Here is a 13059-nt window from a genome sequence, read left to right on the forward strand (position 1 = left end):
AATAATAGTTATACAATCTCCAAAGATATTACACACCAATTAAATAAAATGTGTTTACTAAAACATATCTACTTAGAGTATAAAATAGTTAAATAAACACTGCAGCTATGGGAAAATACCTATTTCTTTATAATTATTCACACACATAATTTTCTTGGTGCCTTTTTGCACAAACAGTATGTACGGAAATGCCTCCTTGGCATGGTTACTCCATGACTTTTTGCCTTTGCTGATGCCAAGTTATGAGTTGAAAGTGTGCTGGGACCCTGCTAACCAGGCCCCAGCACCAGTGTTCTTTCCCTAAACTGTACCTTTGTCTCCACAATTGGCACAACCCTGGCACCCAGGTAAGTCCATTGTAACTTGTACCCCTGGTACCAAGGGCACTGATGCCAGGGAAGGTCTCTAAGTGCTGCAGCATGTCTTATGCCACCCTAGGGACCGCTCACTCAGCACATACACACTGCTTGCCAGCTTGTGTGTGCTGGTGGGGAGAAAATGACGTAAGTCGACATGGCACTCCCCTCAGAGTGCCATGCCAACATCACACTGCCTGTGGCATAGGTAAGTCACTCCTCTAGCAGGCCTTACAGCCCTAAGGCAGGGTGCACTATACCACAAGTGAGGGCATATGTGCATGAGCACTATGCCCCTTCAGTATCTAAGCAAAACCTTCGATATTGTAAGTGCAGGGTAGCCATAAGAGTATATGGTCTGGGAGTCTGTCAAACATGAACTCCACAGCACCATAATGGCTACACTGAAAACTGGGAAGTTTGGTATCAAACTTCTCAGCACAATAAATGCACACTGATGCCAGTGTGCACTTTATTGTAAAAATACACTCTTAGAGAGGCCCCCTGAAAACATACCCGACTTCCAGTATGGTCTGACTAGTTTTTGCCAGCCTGCCACACACCAGACATGTTGCTGGCCACATGGGGAGAGTGCCTTTGTCACTCTGTGGCCAGGAACAAAGCCTGTACTGGGTGGAGGTGCTTCTCACCTCCCCCTGCAGGAACTGTAACATATGGCGATGAGCCTCAAAGGCTTACCCCTTTTGTTACAGCGCCACAGGGCATCCCAGCTAGTGGAGATGCCCGCCCCTCCGGCCACTGCCCCCACTTTTGGCGGCAAGGCTGTAGGAGATAAAGAGGAAAACAAGGAGGAGCCACACCCCAGTCAGGACAGCCCCTAAGGTGTCCTGAGCTGTGGTGACTCTTACTTTTAGAAATCCTCCATCTTGCAGATGGAGGATTCCCCCAATAGGATTAGGGATGTGCCCTCCTCCCCAATGGGAGGAGGCACAAAGGGGGTGTAGCTACCCTCAGGGCCAGTAGCCATTGGCTACTACCCTCCCAGACCTAAACACACAACTAAATTCAGTATTTAGGGGCTCCCAGAACCGAGGAAGATCGATTCCTGCAACCTAAAGAAGAAGAAGGACTGCTGACCTGAAGCCCTGCAGTGACGACTGAGATGACAACTGATTTGGCCCCAGCCCAACCGGCCTTTCTCCCTACTTAAAAGAAAACTGCAACAGCGACGCATCCAACAGGGTCCAGCGACCTCTGAAGCCTCAGAGGACTACCCTGCATCTAAAGGACCAAGAAGCTCCCGAGAACAGCGGCCCTGTTCAAGAAACTGCAACTTTTTGAAACAAAGAAGCAACGTTTAAAGACCACACGTTTCCCGCCGGAAGCGTGAGATTTCCACTCTGCACCCGACGCCCCTGGCTCGACCTGCGGAAAACTAACACTACAGGGAGGAATCCCTGGCGACTGCGAGCCCGTGAGTAGCCAGAGTTGACACCCCCCCCCTGAGCCCCCACAGCGACGCCTGCAGAGGAAATCCAGAGGCTCCCCCTGACCGCGACTGCCTGCTTCAAGGAACCCGACGCCTGGAAACAGCACTGCACCTGCAGCCCCCAGGACCTGAAGGAACCGAACTCCAGTGCAGGAGTGACCCCCAGGCGACCCTCTGCCTAGCCCAGGTGGTGGCTACCCCGAGGAGCCCCCCTTGTGCCTGCCTGCATTGTTGAAGAGACCCCCGGGTTTCCCCATTGATTCCTATAGGAAACCCGACGCCTGTTTGCACTCTGCACCCAGCCGCCCCTGTGCCGCTGAGGGTGTACTTTCTGTGCCTGCTTGTGTCCCCCCAGGTGCCCTACAAAACCCCCCTGATCTGCCCTCCGAAGTTGCGGGTACTTACCTGCTGGCAGACAGGAACCGGGGCACCCGTTCTTTCTATTGAAGCCTATGTGTTTTGGGCACCATTTTGACCTCTGCACCTGACCGGCCCTGAGCTCCTGGTGTGGTAACTTTGGGGTTGCCTTGAACCCCCAACGGTGGGCTACCTTGGACCCAACTTTGAACCCTGTAAGTGTTTTACTTACCTGTGAACTAAACATTTACTTACCTCCCCCAGGAACTGTTGATTTATGCACTGTGTCCACTTTTAAAATAGCTTATTGCCATTTTTGTCAAAACTGTACATACTGTTGTGATAATTCAAAGTTCCTAGAATACCTGAGTGAAATACCTTTCATTTAAAGTATTGTTTGTAAATCTTGAACCTGTGGTTCTTAAAATAAACTAAGAAAAGATATTTTTCTACATAAAAACCTATTGGCCTGAAATTTGTCTTTGAGTGTGTGTTCCTCATTTATTGCCTGTGTGTGTATAACAAATGCTTAACACTACCCTCTGATAAGCCTACTGCTCAACCACACTACCACAAAATAGAGCATTAGAATTATCTCTTTTTGCCACTATCTTACCTCTAAGGGGAACCCTTGGACTCTGTGCACACCATTTCTTACTTTGAAATAGTATATGCAGAGCCAACTTCCTACACAGTACTTTTACGAATTTCCTCACGTTTGTCCTCTAATGTAATGGAAAAACTTAATTTTCTTCTCCCTTATTTCACTTGGTGACTTTTTGCGTGTCCACTATTTTCCCCCTTCCACACAAACCACTGTTCTACGTACAGTGAACACTTTTTTTTAGGTGAAGACTATTTAGGAGCACCTTTCCTGACTCCTGCTCTCATGCATATGTGACCCATTCTCCTTTCTTAAACACCCTACACTTCAAACCTTCATTATGTCTGGCAGTATATTTTCTATGGTACTGTCCACTCTTGTCCTCCAGTCATATCTGTCCAGACTCTTCTTGTCCACCCTAAGTCTACTTAGTTACAGAATGAGGGGTTGTCCTTTAACTCCATAACATGTTCCTTACTTCCTTTTTCCAACTCAAGCCTTTCCCCAGAGCCAACTTAATGCATTCTCCCAACACTCGATTGAAACTTTCGACTAAACCATTCTCCCTGTAATTGTTTACAGATGTCTTTTGGTGCTTAATTCGGTCATGTTTAAGAAGCATTTCAAATTCTTCAGTGAAAAACTGTGGCCCGTTTGTCATGCACAACTGTTTCTGGGCATCCCTGTCTCAGGAAAATCTCTTCACAAAATGCCATCAAATTGAGATTAGATATCTCTAACGAAAGGAACTTTCGGCCTCTTGGAGTAAGAGTTTGTTAAAAGTATTGCAAACCTACTGTCGGGACTCAAACATTCAAATGGTCCGCAAATATCAATCACAACCTTTTGCCCGGGTCTTTAGGGAAACTTCACTGGAGTTATAGTTGTTTCTGCTACACTATATATTCTGTCAGTACAAACACACGTCTCAGAGTTCCAAATGTTAATTTCTATTTGCTTATCCATGCCTGACCACCAGAAATCATTACAAGCTGCCTTCTTCATTGCAGAAATTCCTCTGTGACCTTGGTGTAATAACTCTAGAAGCCTATGGTGCAAAGAAATCAGTATAACCAACATGTCACACCTTCTGACCACATCATCAACTACTGGAAATTCATCCCAGATAGGCATATACTCATTCAGCCTCTCTTTTTCCTCCTGTGTAAAACTCTCTCGGTTTGGTAGCTTGTCAATAAGTAATTTTATAAAGTCATAATTTTCAGTTTCCTTTAACCATTCATCCTTCCATATCGCTCCATTGCAAGTGGGACCTACCTCTGCTACCACCCAGTCATCCTCTTTACTACTTGAAACATCGTTTAAAGGTAAAGGAGATAGACAATCCGCATTCACGTTCTTGTGACCTGGTACATATTTAATTTGGAAGGTATTCCTGCAGTCTGTACAACCAGTTTATGATACAAGACATGGCTCTTCCAGCTCCCCTTGGTCGATGATCTGTTCCGAGTTTGAATTGTGTTCCCCACACACACACGCAAAAGCCTCTTTTTCAATAACAAAGTATAAGATTTCTGTCCCCTTTAACATGCGCAAGACAAAAGTTACCACTCTTTCCCTGCTTCCATGCTGTTCCATAAGAACTTCCCTTTAACCAAACAAACTTGCGTCAATAACCACTATAGATCTCTTTGCTAAATCAAAAGGCACAACACCTTGGCCTTCACATTAGCTGTCTTGATATCATCAAATGTAAACTGACATTCATCCATCTAATCATACTTGGTCCCTTTTTTAAACAACTTATTCAACACATGTGCCTTGATTGAAAAATGTTCCACAAGCTTGGAGTAATAGTCGGCAAAACCTAGGAATGATTTTAGTTTTTCTTTGTTTCTGGGTGAAGGAGCATTCTCAGTTGCTTCAATCACTTTCATTTTGGGTCTCTCTGCAGATAATGTATGTCCTAGATAGTCCACTTATTTCTTCATAATTTTACATATTTAACTCCACCGGTAAACCTGCTTCATCCAACCTGTCCAAGACGTTCCTCAAATACGCCTTGTGTTGATTTTTATCTTCACCCAACACCAGAATATCATCCTGGAATATCAATACCCTGTGTAACCCATGTAACACCAACTGCATTACCCTCTGAAACACAGCGGACGCTAAAGCAAAGGGCATGCGTTTGAATTGATACTACCCTTCAGGTGTAATTAATTAGGTGATTTGTTTGGTCTCCGGATGTAATTGCACCTGATGGTAAGCGCTGGCTGGATAAATAAAGCGTGATGAAATACATAGCATTTTTTACCTTCATCAAAATTTCACTGCTCTTAGGAAGTGGATGCCTGTAAACCCAGATGTTCTTGTTCACATCCCGTAGATCTACACACATGCATATTTTCCCATTAGTCTTTTTCACTAGCACAATAGGGCTTAGCCATCAGACGCCTCAACAGGTTCTATGATCTCTTCATTGCATAATCAGTTTAATTCCTCAGACAAAGATTTACGTAATGCTAACAGCATGTTCCTTGCCTTATGCACGCTAGGAATAGCATTTTCTTTTAATATTATACGCTGTTTGAATGTCTTCAAACATCAGTTAAAAAAAAATATATAATAATTTAGGGTACTCCTCCTGCCACCTTTCTACCTTGGCTATGTCATTAGTAAAAACCTGTTCAGGAAGGTTTGGATCCAATACAATTCCCAATGCACTCTGCTCTTTCCATCCCAGCAGTGTTTTCTCCCTTTCAACAGTATACACCTTACTTTGTGCATATCTTCCTTTTTATGTTAAAGCTTAAAAAAAAAAATAGCCTAGCATTGGTAATTCAACCCCGCAATACCCTTGGAGCTCCACATTATTAGGAATCAACCCAATAGATTTGTTCGTACTTTCCCAAATGGACTTGTCCACCAAAGTATATGGAGAGCACAAACACAAATCGGCTTACCTCTATACCATTTATTCCTATTATGCACTTTGGGGTGGAGGGGGGGGCGATATCCATTTTCTTTATGCAGTCAGATTCTTCTACCCCACAAACCACCAGTACTTCCACATACTCTCTGAGGCTGTTGTCATCATCTTCCTATCTTCCTCAAGGTGTTTGTTTATTAGCCTAGCTTAAATACAGGGAGTGCAGAATTATTAGGCAAATGAGTATTTTGACCACATCATCCTCTTTATGCATGTTGTCTTACTCCAAGCTGTATAGGCTCGAAAGCCTACTACCAATTAAGCATATTAGGTGATATGCATCTCTGTAATGAGAAGGGGTGTGGTCTAATGACATCAACACCCTATATCAGGTGTGCATAATTATTAGGCAACTTCCTTTCCTTTGGCAAAATGGGTCAAAAGAAGGACTTGACAGGCTCCGAAAAGTCAAAAATAGTGAGATATCTTGCAGAGGGATGCAGCACTCTTAAAATTGCAAAGCTTCTGAAGCGTGATCATCGAACAATCAAGCGTTTCATTCAAAATAGTCAACAGGGTCGCAAGAAGCGTGTGGAAAAACCAAGGCGCAAAATAACTGCCCATGAACTGAGAAAAGTCAAGCGTGCAGCTGCCACGATGCCACTTGCCACCAGTTTGGCCATATTTCAGAGCTGCAACATCACTGGAGTACCCAAAAGCACAAGGTGTGCAATACTCAGAGACATGGCCAAGGTAAGAAAGGCTGAAAGACGACCACCACTGAACAAGACACACAAGCTGAAACGTCAAGACTGGGCCAAGAAATATCTCAAGACTGATTTTTCTAAGGTTTTATGGACTGATGAAATGAGAGTGAGTCTTGATGGGCCAGATGGATGGGCCCGTGGCTGGATTGGTAAAGGGCAGAGAGCTCCAGTCCGACTCAGACGCCAGCAAGGTGGAGGTGGAGTACTGGTTTGGGCTGCTATCATCAAAGATGAGCTTGTGGGGCCTTTTCGGGTTGAGGATGGAGTCCAGCTCAACTCCCAGTCCTACTGCCAGTTCCTGGAAGACACCTTCTTCAAGCAGTGGTACAGGAAGAAGTCTGCATCCTTCAAGAAAAACATGATTTTCATGCAGGACAATGCTCCATCACACGCGTCCAAGTACTCCACAGCGTGGCTGGCAAGAAAGGGTATAAAAGAAGGAAATCTAATGACATGGCCTCCTTGTTCACCTGATCTGAACCCCATTGAGAACCTGTGGTCCATCATCAAATGTGAGATTTACAAGGAGGGAAAACAGTACACCTCTCTGAACAGTGTCTGGGAGGCTGTGGTTGCTGCTGCACGCAATGTTGATGGTGAACAGATCAAAACACTGACAGAATCCATGGATGGCAGGCTTTTGAGTGTCCTTGCAAAGAAAGGTGGCTATATTGGTCACTGATTTGTTTTTGTTTTGTTTTTGAATGTCAGAAATGTATATTTGTGAATGTTGAGATGTTATATTGGTTTCACTGGTAATAATAAATAATTGAAATGGGTATATATATTTTTTTTTTTGTTAAGTTGCCTAATAGTTATGCACAGTAATAGTCACCTGCACACACAGATATCCCCCTAACATAGCTAAAACTAAAAACAAACTAAAAACTACTTCCAAAAATATTCAGCTTTGATATTAATGAGTTTTTTGGGTTCATTGAGAACATGGTTGTTGTTCAATAATAAAATGAATCCTCAAAAATACAACTTGCCTAATAATTCTGCACTCCCTGTGTATATATATATATATATTTTTTTGTCCTTACTTCCCACCTTACACACTCTTGAAAATGTCCTGTCTTTTAGCACTTGTATCATCTAGCATTAACAGCTGGACATGCGTTTTAGCTAAATGTGTGTTCCCACACCTGTAGCATTGTTTCCTTGGCACCTCTCTTTGAGAACCTCTATTAGTTCTCCACCCTTTTTGTTTGTCTTTCTTGAGCCCACATTTCTGCACAGCATTCACATCATTCTCATCTGACCTATTTTTATCATGATCACCATTTAATTCTTGTACATAGCAAGGCGTGTTTTCTATGGGGTGTGCTATGGTTAAGGTTTCCTCTGAGGAGGGATTTCATTTGCATAGCATCTCATGTATTCTTCTATTACTAGTCCGATTTATCATTTGGTCCCTGAGATACAGACAACATTCTCAATGCAGCTACATATTTTTCTTTGTTTCAACAGGTTGCTGAGCATGTGAAAAAAATTGGTGGTGTTAAACCACAGTACTCAGTTTTGTTATTAAAATTCTTCTAATGCTTTCATAACTGGTGCATATTCATCTTCGGGACCTGACCCATCACCTCTTTAATTTTCCTCACTTTGAGGTTTAGGTAATGTTTTAAGAACTTTACTTCTCACAACTCCAAGACTGTGTTTCAGTAGGGCTAACTTTCTTTTTACCACCAAACCCTTCCCTCCTATTGCTTCCAAGTACATCTAAAACAATTCTTTCCTATCCTCACATCATACCTGAGAACCCTGGAGCCTGCAAGAACACAGGAGGGGCAGTAATTGTTTACATCGCCATGTTAATGTTAGAAGTATAATATTTTTTATATATATATTGTCACAGTTAAAACACTAGAAATAAACTAATAAAAGTAGTCATTGTGATCAATGGATTTTCTTTAACAAAATAAAACAGAACAATAAAAGTATTTACCGTTGTCAACTACTCTACCTTTCTTCTGTGGATTTCTTTTAATAAAGTAAAACCATAAAAGTGGTCACTGTTGTCAACCATTCGAGATTATTGTACTTTTGTTCTCAATCGTCCATACACCCATGTTGATGCCAAGTCCCACGTAAGATCCTAGTCCTCTTTCTTTGTTCACCACTTGCTGTAAATGCTTTGTCCTTCTTCTTTGTTAATTGGTCACATGACACTGCTTTTGTATCCGGTTCATTCAGCATAACCATAGCTGCTCTCTCAGCAAGCCCACTTGCCTCAGATCAATGCTCTTCTGTGAATATGCACTTAATGCAAGGTGTGTGTGTGTGTGTGTGTGTGTGTGTGTGTGTGTGTATATATATATATTTTTATTTTATTTTATTTAATTGTTGTTTTTTCCTTATGCTCCTGAGTAGTCTTAACCAGCACGTGTTCACCTAACTAAAATTTACACTGCCCTATAGGTAGCAGTCAACGCTTGTCATTATCCCTCAGAAGTGCGCAGCAACAGCACACATCAATATTCCTGAGATTAAATGCCATACATTGTCGCTTTGAAGATACACAATGGTATGGATGTCACGCATCACAGCTTTGAAGACAGCAGTGCGCATGGCAGGCAACATGCGTTGAGAAGCTTTAAAGATAGCAATGCATGTGCAGCAGGCAACATGCAGCAACTTCGCTGCCTGAAAGTTTAAATGCTGCACGTCCCAAATGGCCTCCTCACTTTGCTTGCGGTACACTATATATGCTGGGGCTGGGCCAAAATCCAGTCTGCCAATATCCTCATGAAAATGAACTAAAGGTCTTTACCTCAGTTTCTTGCCTACTGCAATAAAACTTGAGATCACCTTCCTTCTCTGGAGTTTCCTGCACGTTCTAGCCGCACCATTGTTTCAGCACAAATGACTGTAAGGGGTCGCTATTTTATTCTTCTTGTGTTTTTCTGTCGTATCCTACCTTCATTGCCAGTTTTAGGACCCAAAAGATTGTTTTTAAAGAGTTTATTTTTCAGTAATAATCATACAACCGACCCCAGTCAGACAAGGATGCCACTAGCAAGCCTGGAGCTCTGTGTTCTTATGACAACCACAGAATGCAGTGACATTTGTTGGTATTCATTAATTGTACATTACCTATGTTTCTGTCTTTTGAATTTATAAGACTGACCTTTTGGCACATAAAGGGATTGATTCCATCTTATATCTACTTGGAATGATTACAGCATTTTGTGCCAGAAAGATTGAATTAATGTATCTGGAATAAAAAGTAAGCTGCGACTTAACCATTTTCTGTCATTTCCTCATGTTTCCTCCAAATAACTGTTTAATCCTCTGCTCATATTGGAAGGCAGCATATCAACCATCCACCACTTCTCCTGTCCCTCAAAGTGCAGCTTCAGGCAGATACTTAACTGGTTAGTGACAGGATGCCATCCCTCTTGTGTCTCAGCAGCAGCACTGCCCCTTCTTCAGAACAGCCTCCATGTTCAGGTAGTATCCAAATGAACAAGTTACTTATCTTCGGCATTGCATTATCTGGCTGTCTTGATCGTGAGCAACCAGAGGAGACACTTGTGTAAGGGCTCAAAAGGAGCGCACATGAGAAATGTGAGAACTAGATTTAAGTCCCACTGAGGCATAACAAGGGGGGTGGTGGAAACAACCCCTTTGAGAAATCTATGTACAATAGGTGATTTGAATAATGAAGGCTGATCCGGCAGCTGAAGGAACACTGGAAAGGCTGAAAGATAGCCTTTGAGAGTGCCCAAGGCAGAGCCTTGCTGGGCAAGAGATAATACAAAGAGAAGAATGTCAGAGAGAGAAAAGGAAAAAGGATCAGTAGATCTTTCTGTACAATAATTTAAAAAAGGTTTCCAATGGCAGGCGTATATTGTCTTAGTGGAGGGACGTCTGGCTGCTAGAATAACTTTACAGGCTTCGGGAGGAAGGTCGAAGGCTGTCAACTGTCGCAGCTCAAACGCCACGCATGAAGGCGCAGAGTTGACAGGTTCGGGTGGAGAACCTTCCCCTGCTACTGCAACAGAAGATCTTACCGAAGGGGCAGCCTGATCGAAGGATCAATGTTCCTTTTTCAGAAGCTTGGGATACCAGACTCTCATTCCCCTGTACAAAGCCACCAGGCTTACTTGGGCCTGGTCGTTCTAGATCTTCTTGAGAACTCTGGGCAGAAGTGGTATGGGGCGGAAAGGCGTACAGGAGGCTTGAACTCCACTTGCGACAAAAAGCGTAGCTGAGCAAGTGCTGCCTTGGAAACTCCCAACGCACAAAACTGCTGATATTGCGCATTCTCTGCAGAGGCGAACAGATCTAACCAAGGCTCTCCCCACTGCTGAGTCCTTTTACCACCTCCGGGTGGAGACACTACTCGTGATCCACCAGGAATCGACGGCTGAGTTTGTCAGCCCTGTTGTTGAGAGAGCCTGCCAGCTGTTGAACCTCCAGGGTTATGCCCTGCTGTCCCAGCCATGTCCAGAGACACAGAGCCTCTTGACAAAGGGCCACAACCCCACACCGGCCTGCTTGTTGCAGTCCACATTGCAGTGATGTTGTCTGTGACCTGCACCATCTTTCGTTTTGCAACAGGAAGAAATGCTTTCAATGTCAGTCAGAGCTCCAGTAGGTTGATATGGAGTCCGGATTCTGCCGGAGACCAGAGGCCTCTGATCTCCACCTCTCCCAGATGGCCTTCCAATCCCAGAAGTGACTCATCTGTCACTACTGTAAACTCTGTTTGGGGAAGTGAGGAGTCTGCCTCTGACCCAATTGCAGTTCATTAACCACCACTGCAGATCGTTTGCAGTTCCCTCTGAGATCTGAACTGTCTGTTAGATTCCCCTAATGCTGTGCTCATTTGAACTTCAGGTCCCACTGCAGAGCCTTCATATGCCGTCTGGCATATTTGACTAGCAGGAGGCCATGAGGCCCAACAACCTCAGTCTGTCTCACCAAAATCCAGGAAAGAGGCCAAAATATCGGAAGCATAACCAGAATGTCCTGGACTTGCAGCTCGGGAGGATAAGCCTGAAACTGCACTGTGTCCAGAACAGCTCTGGTGAAAGGGAGCATCCGAGAGGGAGTCAGGTGTGACCTTGACACGTTTATAGTGAACCTCAGCGAATGCAGGGAGTACACCATAGTCTGAAGGTGGGTGATGACAGCTTGGGGCAAAGGAGCCTTTAACAGCCAGTCGTCTAGGTAGGGGAAGACTGAAACCCCCTATCCTGCGCAGATGAGCTGCTACTGCCACCATCACTTTGGTGAACACTCGAGGGGCATTGGTGAGACCGAAGGGAAGCACGGTAAATTGAAAGTGCTCATGGCCCACCTTGACCTGCAAGTAACCCCTGTGTGCAGGCAGTATGAGGATGCGAAAATACACATCCTGCAGGTTCAAAGCTACCATCCAGTCTCCTTGGTCTAGGGCAGACAAGACCTGAGCCAGAGTGAACATTTTGAATTTCTCCTCTTTTTGAGGAAGAGATTGATGTCCCCCAAATCTAGAATAGGGTGAAGACGCCTGTTGTTTTTGGATATCAGAAAGTAGCGGTAATAAAAACCACTGCCTACTTCTGACATCGGGACCCTTTCTATGGCTCCCTTGGCCAAGAAAGCCGTAACTTCTTGCGGAGAAAGACTAAGTGATCCTCCATCAGCCGTTCTTTTAATGGCGGCATAGAGGGACGGAAACACTGGAATGGGAGGGAATAGCCCTTTTGTATGATCTGCAAGACCCATTTGTATGATGTTATGGACTGCCAGTGAGGTAGATGAAATGGCATCCTCCCTTAAACTGGACACACTTGGTCTTGCAGAATCACACTTGGGCGCTTTGGAGGTGGGGGCTAGGTGGTGGACGACCGCAGGACAGACCCTCTGGGACTGAAGGTATCACGACCTCGTCCCCTCACAGGTTGCTGACCTGACGGAGGACAGTGGATGGCGTGGTACCCCGTCCCTTCCGAAGCCTCGAAAGGGGCAAAAGAAAGACTGTTGGCAAGGGGTTGCTGAGAGGCCCAAGGACTTGGCCGTAGCCCGGGAGTCTTTAAAGCGCTCCAGCGTCAAGTATGCCTTTTCACCAAATAGGCGGGACCCATTGAAGGGCATGTCCATAAGTTTTGCCTGGACATCCCCCGAAAAGCCAGATGTATGAACTCAGGAGTGACGACAAAGGGCCACCATTGACAAAATCACTCTGCCCAGCGAGTCAGTCATGTCCAGACCACATCTAATAGTAAACTTGGCTGCTTCTCTCCCTTCTTTGACTGCTTGTGAGAGTGTCCCGCACGCCCTCCATGACCCGAGGCAGCACCTGCGCCACTGTATCCCACAAAGTAATGGAAATACAGCCCAATAGGCATGAGGTGTTTACTGACCTCAATGCCAGGCTGGAGGAAGAACATTTCTTCTTCCCAAGCTGGTCCACCCTCTTGGATTCCCTATCCGGGGGAGCGGAAGTGAAGGTGCCATAGAAAATGGAGGCTGGGACTATTAAGCTCTCCGGGGTGTGGTGTTGTGTGAAGAAGCTAGGATCGCCCAGAGCTGGGTGATTGCAGTGGCCAACTGTCCTATTTACATGACCTCCTGTGCTGGGTTTGGACTAAGTTCCAAGCAGGACATCCGTGAGGGCTTCAGTAAAGGGTAAC

The sequence above is a fragment of the Pleurodeles waltl genome, chromosome 5 (genome assembly GCF_031143425.1).
Source record: "Pleurodeles waltl isolate 20211129_DDA chromosome 5, aPleWal1.hap1.20221129, whole genome shotgun sequence".
In the NCBI taxonomy this organism is placed as follows: Eukaryota; Metazoa; Chordata; class Amphibia; order Caudata; family Salamandridae; genus Pleurodeles; species Pleurodeles waltl.